The sequence below is a fragment of the Atractosteus spatula genome, chromosome 12 (genome assembly GCF_055471065.1).
Source record: "Atractosteus spatula isolate fAtrSpa1 chromosome 12, fAtrSpa1.hap1, whole genome shotgun sequence".
Classification (NCBI taxonomy): domain Eukaryota; kingdom Metazoa; phylum Chordata; class Actinopteri; order Semionotiformes; family Lepisosteidae; genus Atractosteus; species Atractosteus spatula.
In genome coordinates this window covers 19,809,390-19,831,558 of record NC_142717.1, presented here as the reverse complement: position 1 = coordinate 19,831,558, position 22,169 = coordinate 19,809,390, and the positions used below count along the sequence as shown (strand labels likewise).

General features: G+C 38.9%; 2 pseudogenes; one reads left to right on the top strand and one right to left on the bottom strand.

The window, feature by feature from the left end:
• Positions 1-8,823: 8,823 nt before the first annotated feature.
• On the bottom strand, positions 8,824-9,632 carry LOC148822748 (uncharacterized; annotated as a pseudogene).
• An 11,209-nt stretch (positions 9,633-20,841) lies between these two features.
• On the top strand, positions 20,842-21,650 carry LOC148822747 (uncharacterized; annotated as a pseudogene).
• Positions 21,651-22,169: the final 519 nt, after the last annotated feature.

Below are 22,169 nucleotides of genomic sequence, written 5' to 3'. Positions count from 1 at the left end.
ACACTAGAAGCGTGTATACAGAACAAATTAACACAGAAGCTATTTTAAAAAAATAATTACTAAATTATGATGCATGCTGAAGGAATTGCTGAAAAATAATGTACAAATGTACCTGATTTGATATCATCAATAAGGCAATTTTAAAACGATCAAGTAGAGATGAATATCAAGCTGATGAGAATAATAGTAATATTTTGTGTGTGGTGCCTTCTTATCAGCCGTCTTATAAATAGAATGAATGCTGATTGATCTCTGATTTGATGAGTAAAAGTCATAATAACTATTATTATTATTATTATTATTATTATTATTATACCATGTTCAATTAAATGTGTTGTTTTGATTAGATGCAATAGAATTGAAATAATATAGAATATAGAACAATACTATAGAAATTAATCAATGAAAATTGATTTCCTACAGTATGTATATTACCTGTTTATCTGGATACATTAATGCATCTGTAAGCACAGGATACTGACATTCCAAAGTTATTACATTGTGACACATCAGTTACTGGACAGGGGATTTATTGTCACATGACAATGTTCAGCGAAACATCTACCATACTTTTTATTGCTAATCTATTGACATTGAATCTTTGCTTTACTGTCATGTTTCAGGTCATTCATCCCAAGCTTATACTGTATCATTTTGTTTATTTTTCTTGTTTTCATTTAGTGAACCTCTGGGTTATTCATCTCAGTATCTGAATATTTAGTTTTTATTCTTATCAAAATTGAGTTTGTTGTTTAAGTTTATTCCATAAATGCCATCTCTGCAAAGCAGAAAGGAAATAAATCAGTTTTCCAGACCAACCTGTCTAACAATTTCAATGGGTGTCAGAGCCTTGAAAAGGTTCTGAATTCATAAGCACTAATTTGTCACCAAGTTACAGTTTAAGAGCGCTTCACAATGGTATTGCTGTGTTTATTTCCAGGCTTATCTGTGCTGCACATCCCTTTGCAAAGTGAAATTAATTCCATGCATTTGTCATTAACCGAACAAAGCCAATGCTCTTTATGAGTAAGATCATTATGCAGTACATTAAGCACAAATATGACAGTTCTTCTCATCCCACAGTTGTCTGAAACAATACATTATTCTCTCATTTAAGTGGTTTCCCATGTAATGAAAAGCTTTTCACAAGTGGAAGCTGCATGTTCAGTTTCATTATTTCATCAATTTTATTTATTTCTCCATACTAGTTTGCTAACCATAGTTAACCAGGTTAATATCTAAAAGGTATTGGGATCTCTGATAACCACTGATAAAAGTAGCAACATACTGTCTTTAAAATTTAGTATATCATCAAATTTTATGGGGAATACAATAATGCATACATCAGTTTCTATATTTTCAAAATTCATTATTTTTTTATTTTTTTTATAATAATCTTAAACAGTGCTTTCCCAATGCAAGTGTGATAAAACACTTGACTTTGGGTGAGCACAGCATTTATTACCTTTTATTACCACCTACCATTTATTAACTGGTTTTCTATTTTTTTTTCACTTTCCAAATCATTAAGTATGCAGATTTTGGCTCCTATACACACACAAGGAAAAATAGAAAACAAAACCTAGATTTTTTAGAGCACTAACAATACTCAAGTCCCTCTCTAAATAGAGCTGGGCACTAAACTGATTTTCAATAAATTAAAATTATCTGTTTTGCCTGTTTGCTACTGTAATACATATAATTATGTTCTAGAGCTCCTAACAGAACCTGTTCAGCATTGATTCCTTTCTTCTTATTATTCACTATTTAAGATTATTATAAAAAACATCACAAAGATACAGTTACTTTCAGTTTGTTCCCCTTTCCCCTAAGAAAGGTGAGGAACCCTAAAATGCTTCTCTTTTTGGTTTTTAAATTGTTATTAAACTCACTAATTGTTATTAAACTCACTAATAATCCTTGATAAACTAGTCAGATGACAGCAGGCAGTTCAACAGGCCCTACGTTCATGTGCTGGTCTTCATAATTCTTCAGACATTCATGATTGTCTTCCATAAACCCAAAGGTGACTGATAAGGCCACTACAGAACAGACTGTACAAGTGTTGTCTCTTGAGATAATAAGCTCATGTACTGTGCAATACACTCAAGTTGAGCTCTCCTTGACAATCACTTTGTTTTTTCTTTTTGTCATCTTTGAATCTCAGTTCTTGGCCCTTTTCAAGATATTCATCCTATTCCCACTGAATGGTAATAAACTTCCAAGTCAAAACTGGCGCTGTATTTTTTCAAGTTTCTTTATTTGTGTGATGAGTCACACAAATGAAGAAACATCAATTTGTGTCACATTCTAAAGACCCCTTTACTGTAATCAACATCTTCTCCTTGAGAACTGGTGGAGATCCAAGTTTGTATACAATTGAGTCCTACTAATATTGAATATAATTGATTCTTGATTGAATAGATCTTGAAAATGGTTCTTCCCAAGGGTGTTGACTGCATCCCTTTCGTGGATCAGGGCTGCACCCACCTTAGGTCTCACAAGGGCTGTCCCTTGGACATATTGACCATGAGCAATTCTTGTGGCAGTAAAGAAATCACACATATTGCTTATGTCGGCAAGATCTTGAGTTTCCTTTGATTAATCTGTTCAGCATGTGTTCTTTTCATGACACAAGTTCTTATTTGAACTTCTATGTTTACTTGTTGTTGGGCCAACATCTTCTGTGTTACGTTTAGGTCACTTAGCAACGCACAGAAAATCTTTTGTTTGTGATCAATAGGATCATTGATTATTTCTGTCAAAACAGTATACAATTTTCTTAGATATTTTTGTCCAGACAAATCTGCTATGATCCCTTTTATTGTGTTGTTGATTGAGGTTTTCCTCAATATTTTCTTAAAAATGCTCTTTTGGTTGGATCCTTGATTGTTTCAAAATTGATATTCTGAGTACATTCTCTCTTCTTCAGGTAATGTTAATGCGCAAACTTGATAGTATTCTGATGAGAGTAGGGGCATTGTTTAAAGTACAGTGGCCCAGAAGTGTAAAACACATAACCGGACAAAAAATGACAAAACACATACAAAAAAGAGTGCACAAACAAACCAGAGTGTACAAAACAAAAAATGACACAACACAAACAAAAATGGGAGCACAAAAAAACAAAGAGTGTGTAATTACAAATGTGTTCAAAATGGAAAAAGGTTCTCGCAACAGACGACAACTGTTGTTAGGTGAGAGGGCAGCACTGAGTGGAGAGCACTGAGTTCTTGTTGAGATGTTTTTACGAATTTTCTAAGATCTTAAAAAACATCTTAAAAGTAGGATGTTCTGTCCTTTTTCTTGAGGGAAAGTTAGTGGAAACCATTCTTTATGCCCATATTATGGGAAATACGCAGGATTTCTTCTTCATAAAAACCTTGAAGGGGCTTTAGGGAGCAATCACGCAATTTCAGGTCCTTGTGCATGTGAGGTATAATCTGCAGTGTTATCTATTGGATACTGTACAATAAATAGTGTGGAAGAAGTACTTCGCAACCTTTCTTTTTTCTGCTAGATCAAGGGAAAACATCTACATTTTCCCAGTTCATACATTTCAGAGACCAAAAACAACAGGAAAGATGTCAGTGATCTACATCCAACAGGAAAAGCATTAAATCAATTGGCCCTGCTCCAGGTTCCTGGTTGCTGGACTTAAGTGGACAGCGCTAATGCTCTTGAGTCTGTAACACCTACAGTGTTGCCCCATTTCCTGGGGCAGTGGTGCTGGTCTTGACATAGACAATCACAAAGGCAATCATGTGTGAGCGTCCAGACTATGGATGTTACCAGGATTTTGTTTTTCTGGAAAACTATGTTTTGGTGATAGCGAGTCCATGCTCTTTTCCACCTGTAGTAACATAATGGATGACTTTATATTTGATATTTTCATGTTCTTCCTTCACATTGTTTCTTGTCCGCATACTGGAATCTCATCCAACCCTTGTGTTGAAGTCTCTTAGTAGAATAAATGTCATCTTTCACAATTCCACAAAGAATTTGAAAAGAAATTTGATGACCCTCTAATTCTCTCTAATTCTGTTACAGTCTTCTAGAACAGGCATTGAGACTATGAATACAGGTCAAACAAAAGAATAATGGAAAAACTGGCTGTTTATAAAAAGGGCTGGTGCAAAAAAATATTTTTAAAAGGGAAAAGACAAAACATTCAGCACAAATAATTAGTCTTTCCAGGGAACTTCCCATTAACAGGCCTACAATCGGTCTACTAAATTAAGCTTTGAAACAGCATACATACAGTATATTGATACTCAGCACAAAGACAGGACTAAAACAAAGACTAAACAAAAATTAAAATCTAGGTGCTACAGTATGAATGCCATGTTAAATACCCTAAGCTCACTGCTGATTTTATTGATTGAACAAAGCTCTCAACAAAGAGCCTTGTTTCTTTTTAATCAATGATGATAACATGTTCAAAGATATGATCCACAATGACAATGAAATAGAATAAATTGCTTTGCATTTTTGTTAGGGTACATTAAGATTAGATGAAATAATGTTTGACTAAAACTAAGATCAAACTTAAGTTTATTACATGAGGTTCCCTGTACATGTAATTTCAGTACTTTCAAAGGGGCAAATAGTAAAAACATGCATGCTATGACTGTAACGAATATAATTCTGGGACAACAACTGAATACTGATTGCAAGGTTAAAATTGTGTGATAATTGGAAAATATGGAAGTGTTCCATTTCTCTCTTTCCTTTTCTTTTTGTTTTCTTTCTGTCCATCATGAAACATTATCATGTCTTAATTTTTTGGGCACTGAGGCAAACAATGTTAAGATGTATATGCTGCCCTAATTAAACTAAGAAAGCAATATCAGAAAGAGAAGCTGAAAACACAAAAAAATATTTTCTTGTAGAGCCTCTGCAAACCCTGGAGGACACAAATATAACTAACCAATTTATTTACAATAAATATTGTAAATGCAAATATATAATGTCCTTTGTTTCACATATCTTCTAGAATGAAAATGAATGAAAGAAATAAGTCATAATTCATTTGTAAAATGAGAGATCTCATCCAAAATCATGCAGGGAGGGTGTGCCATTGCCCTTTGTCACAAAGATATCACAAGATGAGGACAGGGTTTGCAGAGTTTGGAGGATGCAGAATTCCTAACAGAATTCATAGTAGCCAAAATGACTTCAGGGCCAAAGCAATCCTTTCATACTTCACCCTGTTAGTGTTGATTCTACAGTACACATTGCTCTGGTTCTATGGAGAGGATGACAAGGAGGTGCACTTTGTAACCCAATGCATTTAGACTGCCTATGTATTTAAGTTGCAAAATGTTTTTGATGCCCATCCTAGATATTTAAAATGTACAGTATATGCCTCTTATATTGGTATTATTATAGGCTTTATGTTGTATATTTCTATTGTATGTCTTTTAATTGTATGAGTTCACTAAACCAAATTCCATATGCAACTAGTTGTTATGGGAATAAAGTCATAAACTTGATCTTAATATTTTTTTTCTGCATACAGTATTATTACTTTATGACCAAGACAGGTACTTGGAGAATAAAGGCTACAAATATTGAACTATCAGTCTTTCCTTTTGCTCTTATGTTTATAATGACTTGAACCAGGAGCAAGAGCTGTAAACAAATGACAAATGGATGAATGGTAGTGAAGTGCTTTCTGTGCTTCAACACTTTTGCCCTGTAATCCGTCACTTCTAATAAGCAGTGAATGAACACAGTCAATAAAAACACATAGGCAGCAGCTGCATTGCATTAGCTATCGCACCAAACGACATGGCTTTCTAGGTGCTTCTTGTAGTTGCAGTATGAAGTCATTGAGTCTGATATCAGGAACATTTACACAAATTTACTCTCTACAGATCAACCCTTATGGTCAGTATACATGAAATTTTTATTACTGTGAATTTTAAAATAGAATGGAATTCTTTCCTTAATTCCATATTTTTCTGCTGCTTACAGGAGTCATACCAGTAATAAGTTAAAGGACAACCTATTCTGTCTCAACATAAATTATATTATGTTCTACTTGTAATTACACTGCAATTACATTTGTTTTTATACTTCACATGCTTCACAGTCACATGCAATGCTATTTCAAAATTTGATTTTAACTTCAAAATGTAATGAATTGTAATGAATCATATTAAACAGACATTATTTTTGAGAATTGAAAAACGATGTCTGAGGTGAAGATAGTATCACTATTATTTTTCATTCATTCTTTACATTAGGTTCTGTATATTAATTAGTTTAATTAATGCATTAAAATTGAAGGCAATAAATGTAATTATTTTCTATGATACATGTATTTTCATGGTAAAATACAGTACATGATATAAATGTGAAACTGTTTTTTACACACTATTTTGCTCAAAATGCTGTAGTTTCTTAACTTTCCTTATAATTACATTTTCCTAGCTCAATATACATTACTAAACATTAAGATTTTCTGGAGTGCCTGGATATTCACCAATATATTAAATAAATCTACATTTCAAGTTTAAAGGCAAAAGTATTTTGTTTTAGTATAATAAAAGTATTATTAATGTGTTTAACATTTCTTGTTAACTTCAGTTACAGAAGATTCTTACATTTTATTAAAACAAAAAAATACTCCTACCTACAAGTAATTTTGGTGACATGATGAATTATTGAAAACTGTGTGAAAATGTTTAGCCAGTTAAAATGAATCCTCCTTGCTTATTATCTTTAAAATATTCCACATCTCCTCTTTATACTGGAGCACTATCACATAAAGCAGCAATGTGATTAATCATTTTAGGCTAATCTGTGGATGCTTCATTAGTGGAACCTGCATGCTTAACTGCAGCAAATAAAAAATGGCCAATTAAGATTACTATATCAAAAGATATCCTGCTGCTTACAAAAACAATACATCAGCACAAATTGCCAAACTAAAATATCTGAGTCTTTATTTTAAGCGACAGAAGCAGATAGGATTAGGGCTATTACAGTAAATTTGACAGTATAACTATGATGGTTCCTTAACCTCCAATGGGTACAAAACTTCTACTCTAAACTGCAAAGCCTTGCCAGGAATTTGTGTTTATTCTCAATTGGTGGCAGTCATAACTAAACAAAAAATGAGTTACGTACATACTACATAGTTGCAGTTGATTATATACTACATTTTTGCGATAGAATGAAACAACAAACCAATATTATTTTAGCCTTTTATAAATTAAATAACACTGTAATCAAGTAATCAAAGCCAGTACCACTGATGTGAGTAGTGATATTCTATCCTTTCTTATGGTAACACCTAAAATAAATAAGGATTTAGAAAATGTAAAATTATTTTAACATGTAATATGCTGTATTAAGAGCTCCATTATTTGAAAAGCTAACCGAATTTCATTTTTTAACACCCATGTTAATCATATACTTTTAACAACCCTAACAAAGTAAAATATGTACAATATGTGATGGTCCATGATGGTCCATAAAATGTAATATAAATATAATATAGGTGGTGCAATGGTTGGTATTGCTGCCTTAAAGCATTGAGGCCCAGGGTTCATTTCCTGGGGTGTTATCTGAATGGAGTTTGTACGTTCTCCCCATGTTCATGTGGATTTCCTCTGGGTACTCCTGGGTACACCAGACATACTGGTGGGTTAATTAGCTTTTGTAAAATTGGCCCTGGAGTGTTTGTGTCTCTATGTGTCCTGCCAAGAACAGCCGTCCCATCCAGGGTGTATTCTGCCTTGCATACATTGCTCGCTGGAAAAGACTTCAGTTCCCCCGCCACTCAAAACTGGATAAATCAGTTTAAAAAATGGATGGATGGATAAATATCATCTTCTTATTATTCTATTGTTATTATCCACTCACTTTTATTTTAAAAGTATCTGAATGTTTATATTTTGCTATACAGCATCAGATTTTTAGATTTGGTTCAGTTTGTCTTACAATTCAGTTTGTCTTATACAGATGCAGCCATTCAAAATGCACGGTACAACCCCGTACCACGCGAAAATATCTACAGTTCACCATGTTGTACCACAGTATGTGATTGGCTGGCCAAAATGATCGACAGGGGTACTCGTGGGGCATTGGTTGTTAGTGAAATGATTGAATCATTTAATCTCTTAACTGTGCATGTTTTAATTTGCTTAATATTGAATATTTATATGGAATTTTACAACTAAAGGGAAAATTTAGTAGCTGTGCATAAAATGAAGAGGAGCATAATGCGTCTGATGGTCATAAACGATATTAATTTAGGAACATAAACATATTATGTAAACTGTATATGGCTGGTATTGGTAGTTTAAATAAAATATACACACCAGTATTCTACTTTCTTCCTAAACATTTTAAGCATAAAGTCTTTCATTCGGTTACATACTGTTTTGAAAAGTTTTTAGGTGCTTCTTCAGACTATATTAAGTTTATATAGTTAGTAAAAAGTTATAATGTTTTAACCTTTTCTGTAAATACGCTCATTATCACAGTAAAAAAATGCATACTTTTTAGAATTTGATTAATAGGGAATATAATATGGAATTGCGTATCTAAAGAAATTAATAACGATATAAGTATATTCATATAGCTCAAATTATCACAGTAGGACACATTCTTTGTAAATGTCTGGATCAGTTTAACTCATTCACCTGTGATTACCTGTGTGGTATAATGGTATAGGCTTGTGCCTTGCATGCTAGAGGTCGGCGGTTTGAACCCAGCTATTACCATGAGTTTTCTTTTAACAAATAAATATTACAAACTACATTACAAACTCTCTTGTTCAAATGGATTGTTTTGTTGCTGCACAGACTGTTAAACCAGAGGAAAAGAGCGCCTCTTTCTTCGAAGCATTTCGTTGATCTGATCAGGTATTTGTTTCCAATCATACAAAGTAAGTTTTGAGAATCTCCAAATTACCGTGCCTATAATGGTTTCCCAGAGATTGCAAGGCAAGGCCCTTTTGCCTTTGGACCCATCAAAATTTACGGATGTGGTCCACCCCCAGTAAATTTCGAAAGTCACAAGATTACAAAACAGATGAGCAGTGTAGCGGTCGGCTCTGGGTTTCCCATCTATGCGGATGCACTGCACATACAATCTCTCCTCCTTCTCTTGACTGATTGGCAAAAGTTGGATATCTGGGAGAACTGTACGTTGCATTGGCATCTCTGAATTCTGCTGTGTAGATGGTGCTTCCTGAGGGGAGATAGACAGCAGGGACAGCACCAGCCAATTCCTGGGCGGAGGTGAGCAGAGAGTCAGGATGGAGTGTCCTGGGCTGGTGTGAAAGGGGGCAGCATGCGCTCTGCTGGGGGCGGAGGGCTCTGTGGAGATACGCATTCCGCCAGGTACAGCAACCTGGATGGTGGGGAGAGGCACTTTTCAGGTGATGAAGGTCTGTTCGGAGACAGCTGACCTAGAGTTTGACTGCCAGCACATACTGTCTCCGGCTTCTGAATCTTTAGGAGTGTCTCCAACCTCCCAGTCCTTGCCAGCAATGAGTCGTACTGCTCCAGCTGCTGCCGAAAAGTCTTCACACAGGTAATGCTTTTACAGGCTGGCTCCCTGGCCAGTGGCCAAAAGCAGAGACCCACAGCCTGTGGCAAGATAACAGAATACATGTAAGAAAGAATGTCACACAGTAGTATTCAGCAGTTGCGGAACAGACATCAAAATAAACTTTATTTCTCATCCGTCTTACCGCTTTCTTTTTTACTGTCCTGGTAGTCTTCGAAGATCATTTCACGTGTGCTGTGTTTTCCTGAAGAACAGGCTGTGAAGAAATATTTATAATAGAATGTATAATTCAATACAGCATTAATACCTTGTATTATGCACTATATCCGGGTATTTCAGATGAAGCCCGCTGTATTTGCTTACTCTTCGCACTTTGCAAGACGAGGCAGCTGATGCACCATGCCTATTCCCGTAAAAAGTCTTTGTCTCCATACTATGGCTGTTGTAGTGCAGGCTCACAGATTTTTTTTGTAATGGGAACTCAATTTAACCAAATCCCTTGGTGTGTTTATATTATATTCTCATGTACGAGTAGAATAGGCAAACCTCCCAATGAAAGACAGGTTCCTTTCACCCAAGACTGGTAGGAAACAGTTGAAACTCCATCAACCTTTTTTAATAGCCTTGCAAATGCGCTCACACTGTAGGATATGCACATTAGACACGCCACATGTGTCATATTTACTGTACATGTCGAACCAGTTGCTTTCCGTTGCAGATGAACTTCCTTAGTGATTTTTTTTCTCCATAGCGTCCGCTTTATCACTTATACAGTATGCCTATTAAGAGACATTTTCATTGTTGATAACTATGCAGGGAGAGCATGTAGCTTCCAAAACACTCTATGGCAGCAGAAGTGAGCAATTACATGCTCGAAAACAAATGTGTTCCCAAAAATATATACTGTACAATTATCACAACATTTGCAAACATCCCTGATACATAACCACGTCATGTACTCTACATTGTTCTATTTTGTAATGTGACTGGAGAATACACTGTATTAATTATTGTTGCTGCTGGGTTTTGAGCTTTGGGTTGCCTACTTACTTCTTGCCTACTTACTCTCACACCTGAAGAAGGCTCCACGGCCGAAACGTTGTGTTCTCTTTCTTCTTTTTTTCAGCATGGAATAAACCTATTACTTGTTCCTTTGCTACTTACTTCTTTGACTAACTTGCAGAGAAAGTCATTGCCCTGCTTTTTGTCTATCACTTAATAAAAAGTTCAATGTAGAACACATTATTTATTACTGTGTATATATTTTAGGGCTTTACATTTACGTTGATAATGGAGAGTCGCATTACCCCATTTTGATTAAAATCGCAAACGCATGTTGAATTAAATGCTTTTATTGATGTACAATCTGACAATGCAAGACAGAGCAAAAGCATTTGTGAAATCACATTCCGGAATGTCCCCCACTGCGCTCGACAATCTTAGGAAGAACACAAAACAGCCTGTTAATAAAATTGTTGCAACTTTGTTCTGTCAGCTCTTCCTCCCAGAACTTGTAAATCGCTTTGATGAGTTCTTGCTTTGCGCTAGTGTTACGACCCCAAGTGTCTAGGGGAAAGGGGTGTAACATTTAGGATAATTCTTTTGGAAGCAGGGGGGGTTTCGGTGAAGGACTAGGAAGCGTGATAACAAGGGTAAGGAACTAGAGTGGTGCCAAAGGAAAGAAAATAACAAACAAAAATGGAGCTGGCTAGGACAGTGAGGGAAAGCTAATCCGACTACAAAAGAAAACCCAAAACACACGGTCTTCGGTGTCTTCAACACCGTAGCTAACCTGCACTGACTACCCAAAACCATACAAGACAAATGGCACTCACCCGTACTAAACTAGTGTACTAATACAAAATCAACTAAGTGTGTAAGTGTACCCAACAACCTAAACTAACCTTATATGCAAAAGTTCACACAAAAACACAAGTGAACCAGGAAGACAAATAAGGGAAAACAAGAGTAATAAACAGGAGCAGGGTACAAAAGAACACAAAAGTTGAACATGTAACACTGGGGCAAGGTAATGACAAAACAAGGATGAACACACAAACAAATGAAAATACAAAGAAACAAACAAAAAAAACAACAAAACAACAAAGCCGAAGCTATACGAAAATACAAACACACAAAGCAAAACAAACCAACAAACGAAGCCGAAGCAATAACCAGAAGCGAAGCGAAGCGAAGCGAAGCGATAACCAAAACCAAATGGGACCGAAGTCAAACGAAAGGCCTCTCCTTGCTGAAAACCTCCAGGTTATATACTGAATAAGATGCACTCTGATTGGCTGAGAGGCTGATTGATGATGATGTCATACTGAGAGTGTGGTGTAATGGTGGGCCAATGGGGAAGGGAGAACAATCAAGGGTCCGCAGTGTGGACATAACAGAAAAACACACACAGAACACACACTGGGATGTAACAGCTAGGTTTTGCCGTTTGCCGAATATACTGTTTCAGGGAATGCTATACCATCTCTATTGGATTTAAATCTGGAGATTCAGCTTGAGTTTTCACCCAGTTTACTCTCTTTGCTTTAAGCCTCGCCTTTGCTGCTGTGTGTTTCGGATCATTGTCCTGATCCAAAGTGCTCCCTGATGTATGGGGCAGCATGTTGTTTGACCACGACTTCCTCGAAGAATTCACAATCCATTATTCCTTCAAAAATAAGAAGTGGTCCCGGGGCCTTTTCTAGATATACCCCCCCAGACATGAGCCTTCAGTGGATGTTTGGGCTTTGGCTTGTTCACATATGTGCCCTTTTTATGAAACAACATGGTCAGCCCACAGCCGTCTTTGAATTTGAGCCGCTGATAGCTCATCATTTTCCTCCGTCAGTTTGTCAATGGCTCGCACAAAAAGACTTGAAAAAAAAGAGATCAACAGTTAGTTTGTGTGTTGTAGTGTTCACATGTAATAAAATATTTTTACAAAGTTATGTACCTCTGCATCGTCCTTAGTTTAGATTCTCTTGCCTCCTCTCCCCTTTATAATGTCGTCTCACTGTGCTTTCACGAACAAAGATGTCCATGGAAGCCAAATGCTCTACAATGTCTCTTGTTGACTTCCAGTTTCTTTTCATCTTCATTATTTGGTGTGAGAGAGTCTTCTTGGTTTTGGCCATAGTCCGTCTCCTTACCAAAGCTGTATTGCAGTAAGTTGTTTGTCCCGACAAATGGTACAAATAAACGTTTACTATGCTGATGAGCTAATATCTGGGAAATGTTTCTTTCTTCAAATTGAACACAATATAAAATACTGAAGATTAACACAATACACCAGGAAATGTGACAGATGCATTAGCAAGTTAGTGCAATACTATTGAAAAGCCAGGCGTGATTTTCTCTCCCAGCATCAGCAGCAGACAGTGAGCACAAAGCAACCCCTCAATCCAAATCAACGGGTTCTGTTTCATCGTGGCGTCTTGTGTCAATTTTCAGTATTTTACTCACAATATGCATTCCCTGAAAGACTACAGATGCAGCCATTCAAAACGGGTGGGGTATTTCGCGGTATACCCCGGTGGGCGTGTCGCATCAAAATGCAGTTTCACGCAGTATCACGTGGTGTATCGCGTCATTTGACGTCATACCGGAAAGTATCCGGAATCACCTTGTAAAACCGCCAGGAGGGGCCAATAAAGCTTAACCTCTCATGTACAGCATTTGAGCTTTTAAATTTAAACTGTGTATTACAGCATGTTAATCATCAGTCATTAAAAAGTTGGTATATTTTATGAAAGCAAGATTGCTCAGTTGGGCAAAAGTACACAACCTACCTTTATCATAAATATTTTAAGTATGCAGAAATATTTTATGCATCAAAGCCTTTAATGAAGATATTACTCATATTATTAATAATGAATGACCTTGGACAAGCTGTAAACTCAAAGTATTATGCTGGTCCACATTATTTGTAACGGTCATTTTAAATGAAAAGACTTTATTTTTTCATCGACAAAAAGTAACACCACAGCATTTCATTGATCTAACTAACAAGGACGGGACATTAGCTAGCCAATAGGATATAGGAATAAATTACTTTTTTTGTTTATTTCTTTAGCACATTTATTTGAACATTTCCATCAATTGTACAAGCACTGAAAAACTGTCCAATCCCTAGTTCGTCGGGCATTTTCTTTTAGTATAACAGACATAAAAACTCCCTTGCTTTTAACAGAGCGTTTCATAATTTCTAACAACGAAAATGATTTAAACTGCTACACTTATCATTCAACCAGAGCTCAAAATATCACAAGGATCCTCAAGAGCACAACAAAGACTGTTTTAAAAGATACTTGTACCAGATGCTTTCTTATCTACGCTAAGAAGTACTCTTTAAAATTTATCACACAGTAACAAGTCAAATTTCAGGGGCGTCCGTATACCAGAGATTATGGTACCGCTTCAGAAGGGTGTCAGCCAGTCAGATTCCAGGACCGGAATTATCTGTTTTATAATCGAGAATATGTAAGCACGTATCTAAATAAATTAATCATGATATTAATTTAAGGATCTAAATTTCTAAATCTATGTATCTATATAGCTGGTAGTATTACTGTATTTCACTTTCTTTGTAAACACGTTTTGTTAACACCTGAATCGCAGGTGGATTCTGTTTTTTGGTCTGTTATGGTCTGTAGCTCAAATCCTGCTTAACTAAAAATGAGACACGAGAAGAGTATTATTGGACAATGTTGTGAGGCTCTGGCGGAATTTCTCTGTAAACTGAAGAGTTATAGAGGAGACAGGTTGTGTATCGCTTCTTTTGACACTTGTAAAAAAAACATTCCAATGTTAATGCGACACGGAAGATAATGTGGTGTATTCGTCGTTAGTGAAAAGATTTAATCATTTAATCTCTTTACTGTGCACATTTTAATCCGCTTAGTATTGAATATTTATATGGAATTTTACCACTAAAGGGAAGTTTTAGTAGCTAAGCATAAAACGCAGAGGAGCATAACGAAGGTCATAAAGAACATAAACAATATTAATTTAGGAACATAAACATATTATGTAAACTGTATGTTGCTGTTATTGGTATTTTAAAAACCTTACAGCGTACACAGATTTCTAAGCTGAATAGGAGGAAGAAAAATCACACGTGTTTCGTGCATAAAAAGTGGTTATTAACTATCGAAACCTGTTTTATTTATTTTTATTTAGATTAAGAGTTCCCGTCACCCCCATTACCATTTAAATCGCAAACCCGTGTTTAATTAAATGTCTTTTAACGTAAATCGTTATCTTTGTCTTCTGCATAACAATGTTCACCACTCTGCCCAGCAAATTAATAATAAACTTTATTTTATATAGCATTTTAAATGAATAAGTAATTAGATTGCTCATAAACCTAATCACTTATTCTACATAAACACAGCGTAATTGCTCTCTGAAAATGCTCTTTTTATTTTTATTTAGGCTCAGATTTCAACTATAGACCGTACACTAATTACTAGCAGTAAATACTGATGTTTTGCTCCCCCTTACCACAAAAATATAAAAAATAATGTATTGTAGCTGGGATGAACTTTTTTTCCGAACGTGTCTCTACCTACTGCGACTCGGACACTGAATGGTTAAAGATGGCGACAACTCAGGCACCCAGAGATGGGGGGGCGTCTTTCCGCCTCCATAACTAAAATGCCAGATAGGAGTAGCTTTTAATTCAGTTTGAATTATAACTGTACGTACTGTCTTCGTATTTGGCCAGGGCTTTAAAGAGAGGGCGCGCCAAAATTTTTCGGTGCCGTCGTCTGCGCTTTAAAGGTACCCCTGTCGCGGAAGAATTTGACCTCGGAACGTTTACCCAGAGTAATTATTTCATTGCACTTTGACAGATTGTCTTTAAATCAATTGTTGTCAGAATATCCCCACCTCCAAACAAGAACAAAATTTTTTATTAATTTTATTAACTGGCTGTTTCAGTAACCTAAAGTATATATTTAAAGTAATAATTTAACAATATATGTAAATGTTTTAAGATATGTTTATGTTGTGAATGTCTGTAGATTGTATCTTATTTTTAGTTTTTGTTTTGTTTCACGTTAATTTTATAAGGGAATCTTGATTAAAATACTTTTATTTTTTCAGACAGAATTCACATTCGCTGAGCCAAATGGCCTTGCAGATCAGATATCAAGGAACCAAACAATTATCACGCCCGGCTCCTCAGTGGAATCACTTTAACACTCTGTGTCTACAGTACATTGTGAACAAACCGGTTTCACAGGTATTTTCAACCCCCAACCACTGTTGTTTCATCAGTTGTTACCCTGTAAAGCGCTTTGAGGAGCCACCTTTAAAGGCGCTATATAAAATAAAGTTTATTATTATTATTATTAATATTGATCATATTTTTCTTCCCAGAACTTGTATATTGTTGTTGTTATCCTGTAAAGCGCTTTGAGAAGCATACTGTCGAGCTTGTCAGGTGCATGCTCTTCAAAGTAGAGCTTTGGGTTTATTAGTGCTCCACTTACAGCAACCCAATGTAAACACATTTTGTCTCCAAATCCACCACCACTTGTATGAATCATAGCCCTGCCAAATGATGCAAATTCCGCTGCAATGGTTGTGTGCAGGAATTTTTAAGTATGACATCTCCATGTTCAAGTAAACACTGCTCTGTGTGCAAATGCAAATGCATTTAAAAAAAGATTTTTTTAAAAAAAGCCACCTTTAAAGGCACTATATAAAATAAAGTTTATTATTATTATTAATATTGATGATATTTTTCCTCCCAGGACTTGTAAAATTGTTGTTGTTATTGTTGTTATCCTGTAAAGCGCTTTGAGAAGCATACTGTCCAGCATATTGTATTTCATTGCACTTTGACAGATCGTCTTATAATCACTTGTTGTTAGAATATCCCCCAAGAGGATATTCCCCTCAAGAGGATATAGAGGATATCCCCTAAGAGGTATCCAGGTAACAGTGAAATGGGCGTACAGTCTGTGGAGATCGCCCGTTTTCCATAGTTCCCTGGTTCCGCACCCCTTGGTGTCTCTCTCTCTCTCTGTCTCTTTCTCTCGGGCGGGCTTGTCTTGTGTTTCTCTTTCATCTGGGTGCGGGAGTGCTGCTGGCGGGTGGTGACGGAGAAGAAATAAAGCGCAGTTTTTAACTCCACAAGTTTGAGTCTCTGTGTTCGTCCTCAACAAACCCAAATTCATTACATTGGTGTCAGAAGGGGGAGGATGGACAGTGAACGGCCGATGATGTCGGACTCAGAGAAGCGCCGGTTCCCCCAGCAGCCGAGTGACCCCCTAAAGCGCCTTTTGGGGGTGAGCAGCAGCCGCCAGGGGCCGGGACGACCCCTCAGCACAGCCAGTGGCCACAGCCCTTACCAGGGCTACGCCACAGTGACCTACTCAGCGGAAGGGGGGCCCTTTCCCGGGTCGCCTCAGGCTGTGTGGCAGGAAGGAGACGCCAGACCAGTGGGGTCCAGCCCGCCACCCCTGCTCCAGCCTGCGCCGGTGAGACCGAGCCGTTATAATGGGGAGATCCCATGGCAAATGTTTGAGGCCCAGTTCCAGATGGCGGCCTGGGCAAACGGCTGGTCTCAGGTGGAGATGGTGGGCCACCTTGCCGCTGTCCTGGAGGGGAAGGCCTGCCAGGCGTTGCTGGATGTACCCGGGGACCAGAGGTACAACTACGCGGCATTGGCGTCGGCCATCTGGAGGAGTTTTGGCAGGAGAGGGGAGGCGCCGGGACTGCTGTGGGCAAGGTTGGCCCAACGCTGCTGCCTAGCGGGAGAGCCACTGGGTCCAGTCGCCGCAGACGTGGCATACTTAGCCCGCCAGGGTTACCCTACTCTAGCGCTCAAGGCGTTCCTCTGGGCCCTGGTGCCGACTGAGGTGCAGTGCCACGTGATGCTGGCCGCGCCGGTCCTCTTGGAGCAGGCCCTGGCTCTGGCTGAGCAGGCTGATGCCGTATTCGAGGAGACCGGTGGGCACCAACGGAAGGGCGCACGGGGAATCAGATGGGGAGGAGGAGACTGCCAGCGCGGCGATGCTGGGGGAGCGACGACGGCTGGTCATCTTCCACCGCTGTGGGGAGAGGGGGCACATCGCCTTGGAGTGCCAGGCTCTACCCACTACCCCCTTGCTGCAACCAGTCCAACCCCAGGATATAGTCCTCACGGACTGGGGCAAGGTAGAAGGGGTGTTTCACCCTCGCATCCCCAAAGTGCATGGTGAGCACCCTGGGGGTCCGGCTGCCTCAGTACCCGGCAGAACACCAGGCCGCAGCATTGTGATGGTCAAACCGGTGTCAACGAGGGCCTGGCAGGGTCTGCCCTCGGTGAGGCAGGGAAGGAATAAGCCCCGTCTGTGGCCAACCCTTCGCACAGCAGGCGGGGTGAAGCACTCTTTCTGGCTTTCCGGAGCGGGGGTAGCGTCGCTCAAGGGCGGCCTTCCCCCCTTTAAGCCACCCCGCTCCCATTTCCCAACGGCCTCCGGAGTCCCCGGGGATCCAGCCCCTGGCACTACCGGGCGATGTGCCCCCTCTCCCCACATCGGTGGAAGATGACCAGCTGTTGTCGCTCCCCCAGCATCAGGGCCCAGAGGAACGCCTGGAGCGCTATCTCCCGGTGGGCCTCCTCGAGGAGAGTAGGGTAACCCTGGTGGGCTAAGTAGGCCACGTCTGCGGCGACTGGACCCAGTGGCTCTCCCGCTAGGCAGCAGCGTTGGGCCTCCCCTTTCCTGCCAAAACGCCTCCGGAAGGCCGATGCCAACGCCGCGTAGTTGTACCGCTGGTCCCCGGGTACATCCAGCAACGCCTGGCAGGCCTTCCCCTCCAGGACGGCGGCGAGGTGGCCCACCATTTCCATAAATATTGTTAAATTATTACTTTAAATATATACTTTAGGTTACTGAAACAGCCAGTTAATAAAATCGTTGCAATTTTGTTCTTGTTTGGAGGTGGGGATATTCTGACAACAATTGATTTAAAGACAATCTGTCAAAGTGCAATGAAATACAATAATAACGCTGGGTGAACGTTCCGAGGTCAAATTCTTCCGCGACAGGGGTACCTTTAAAGCGCAGACGACGGCACCGAAAAATTTTGGCGCGCCCTCTCTTTAAAGCCCTGGCCAAATACGAAGACAGTAGGTACAGTTATAATTCAAACTGAATTAAAAACTACTCCTATTTGACATTTTAGTTATGGAGGCGGAAAGACGCCCCCCCCATCTCTGGGTGCCTGAGTTGCCGCCATCTTTAACCATCCCGTTTCCGAGTCGCAGCAGGTAGAGACACGTTCGAAATAAAGTTCATCCCAGCTACAATACATTATTTTAAATATTTTTGTGGCAGGAGGGAGCAAAACATCAGTATTTACTGCTAGTAATTAGTGTACGATCTATAGTTGAAATCTGAGCCTAAATAAAAAGAAAAAAGAGCATTTTCAGAGAGCAATTACGCTGTGTTTATGTAGTATAAGTGATTAGGTTTATGAGCAATCTAATTACTTATTCGTTTAAAATGCTATATAAAATAAAGTTTATTATTAATTTGCTGGACAGAGTGGTGAACATTATGATGCAGAAGACAAAGATAACGATTTACGTTAAAAGACATTTAATTAAACACGGGTTTGTGATTTAAATGGGAATGGGGGTGACGGGAACTCTTAATCTAAATAAAAATAAAATAAATAAAACAGGTTTCGATAGTTAATAACCACTTTTTATGCACGAAACACGGGTGATTTTTCTTCCTCCTGATCAGTGAGGTTTTTACTTCTTAATTAAACTTTTAAAATGCACATTTCGAATAGAAAGAAATCCTCTTCCTGGTACAGTATGTAGAGCAGATCAGCACGTCTTTTTTCCCCAATCAGAGGGGTGTCAGATGGTGTCAGCCAATCACCATTCTGAAGCCCTACCGTAATCTCTGGTATAGGGAGACCCCAGAATTCTGTCCCATAGTTTAGATAGATAGATGATAGATACTTTATTGATCCCGTGAGGGAAATAAAGTAAATCATTTTCATTTTAGGAAATTATGAAACGCTCGGTTAAAAGCAAGGGAGATTGTCTGTTATAGTGGACATAAAAACAAGAGTTTGCTGCGCCGTTATTGGAAACCCAATTTTAACACAAATCGCTGGCATTATATCCTAGAAGACACAGACCGGCGCCAGACCGGGAGAATGCCCGGAGCATAAAAGAAATTCAGATGAACTTGGGATTGGACAGTTTCCAAGTGCTTGTACAATCGATGGAAATGTTCAAATAAATGTGCAAAAGAAATAAAAAAAATCATTTATTCCTTTATCATATTGGCTAGCTAATGTCCTCTCTTTGCTAGTTATCTGTGGCTGTATTTCTGCGTTGTGTAGCAACGAGTGACTATATTCTCAGGCGGAAGATGTAAACAGCTTAATTTTCGTGTTAAATATTTTTTTAAATTAAAATTCATTCTGTACAGCAATCACATATTTGGGGACCGTTTCATAAAACTTTGATGCTTAAAATGTTTAGGGAGAAATGGAAGACTGGTGTGTATTTTTTCTTTAAACTACCAAGACCAGCTATATACAGTACAGTTTACATAATATGTTTATGTTCTTAAATTAATATCGTTTATGACCTTCAGATGCGTTATGCTCCTCTTCTTTTTATGCTCAGCTACTAAAATTTCCCTTTAGTGGTAAAATTCCATATACAGTAAGTATTCAATACTAAGCGGATTAAAATGTGCACAGTAAAGAGATGATTAAATCTTTTCACTACCGACCAATGCACCACGAGTGCCCCTGTCGGTCATTTTGGCCAGCCAATCACTTACTGCAGTAGACTGCGGTGGCTTGTGGGTAGTTGCCCGCGGTACGGGTTTGTACCGCGAACTTTGAATGGCTGCATCTGTATATTCATACATGAGAATATAATATATATACACCAAGGGTTTTGGTTAAGTTGAGTTCCCATTACAAAAAAATATGCGAGCCTGCTCTACAACAGCCATAGTATGTAGACAAAGACTTTTTACGGGAAGAGACGTGGTGCTTCAGCTGCCTCGGCTTGCAAAGTGCGAAGAGTAACCAAATACAGTGTGCTTCATCTGAAATACCCGATTATAGTGCATAATACAAGGTATTAATGCTGTATTGAATTATACATTCTATTATAAATATTTCTTCACAGCCTGTTCTTCAGGAAAACACAGCACATGTGAAATGATCTTCGAAGACTACCAAGACAGTAAAAAAGAAAGCAGTAAGAAGGATGAAAAGAAATGTTTTTTTTGACGTCTGTTCCGCAACTGCTGAATACTGCTGTGTGACATTCTTTCTTACATGTATTCTGTTATCTTGTCACAGGCTGTGGGTCTCTGCTTTTGGCCACTGGCCAGGGAGCCAGCCTGTAAAAGCATTACCTGTGTGAAGACTTTTCGGCAGCAGCTGGAGCAGTACGACTCATTGCTGGCAAGGACTGGGAGGTTGGAGACACTCCTAAAGATTCAGAAGCCAGAGACAGTATGTGCTGGCAGTCAAACTCTAGGTCAGCTGTCTCCGAACAGACCTTCATCACCTGAAAAGTGCCTCTCCCCGCCATGCAGGTTGCTGTACCTGGCGGAATGCGTATCTCCACAGCGCCCTCCGCCCCCAGCAGAGCGCATGCTGCCCCCTTTCACACCAGCCCAGGACACTCCATCCTGACTCTCTGCTCACCTCCGCCCAGGAATTGGCTGGTGCTGTCCCTGCTGTCTATCTCCCCTCAGGAAGCACCATCTACACAGCAGAATTCAGAGATGCCAATGCAATGTACAGTTCTCCCAGATATCCAACTTTTGCCAATCAGTCAAGAGAAGGAGGAGAGATTGTATGTGCAGTGCATCCGCATAGATGGGAAACCCAGAGCCGACCGCTACACTGCTCATCTGTTTTGTAATCTTGTGACTTTCGAAATTTACTGGGGGTGGACCACATCCGTAAATTTTGATGGCTCCAGAGGCAATAGGGCCTTGCCTTGCAATCTCCGGGAAAACATTAGAGGCATGGTGAATCTGAGATTCTCAAAACTTACTTTGTATGATTGGAAACGAATACCTGATCGGATCAATAAAATGCTTCGAAGAAAGAAGCGCTCTTTTCCTCTGGTTTAACAGTCTGTGCAGCAACAAAACAATCTGTTTGAACGAGAGAGTGTGGTGTTACTTTTTGTCAATGAAAAACTAGTCTTTACGTGTCGAATTAGTTGTCCTTCTTTCGGTTGGGTAAGCATGATTAGCATGAAACAACACCAGGTCATTGTTATGATTTCTCTATTATTATCAAAACCCTCAATTCTTTCACTTGAGGTTATTTTGGAGACATTTTGATGTGGTCCTTTTAACTACATTGCTGTCAATATTGTAGCAATAGACAAAATGAAACGCTTGGGGTTTGTAATGTAGGGCACTCTGAACGAGTTAAACTTTGATGCAGGACAAATAAATGTATTTCTCACATTTGATTGCTGGTTGCCTTATGTTGAACAGCAACCATGACAACAGTGCATGCTACTGAAAATTCCTTCCCAGCCCCCAGAACTGTTCTGTTCCATTCTATTCTACATAACTTTGCACAGCAGGGTGCTGACAGTCCTAGCCTTTGTGAGAAGTACGGAGCTTCTTTACATAAGG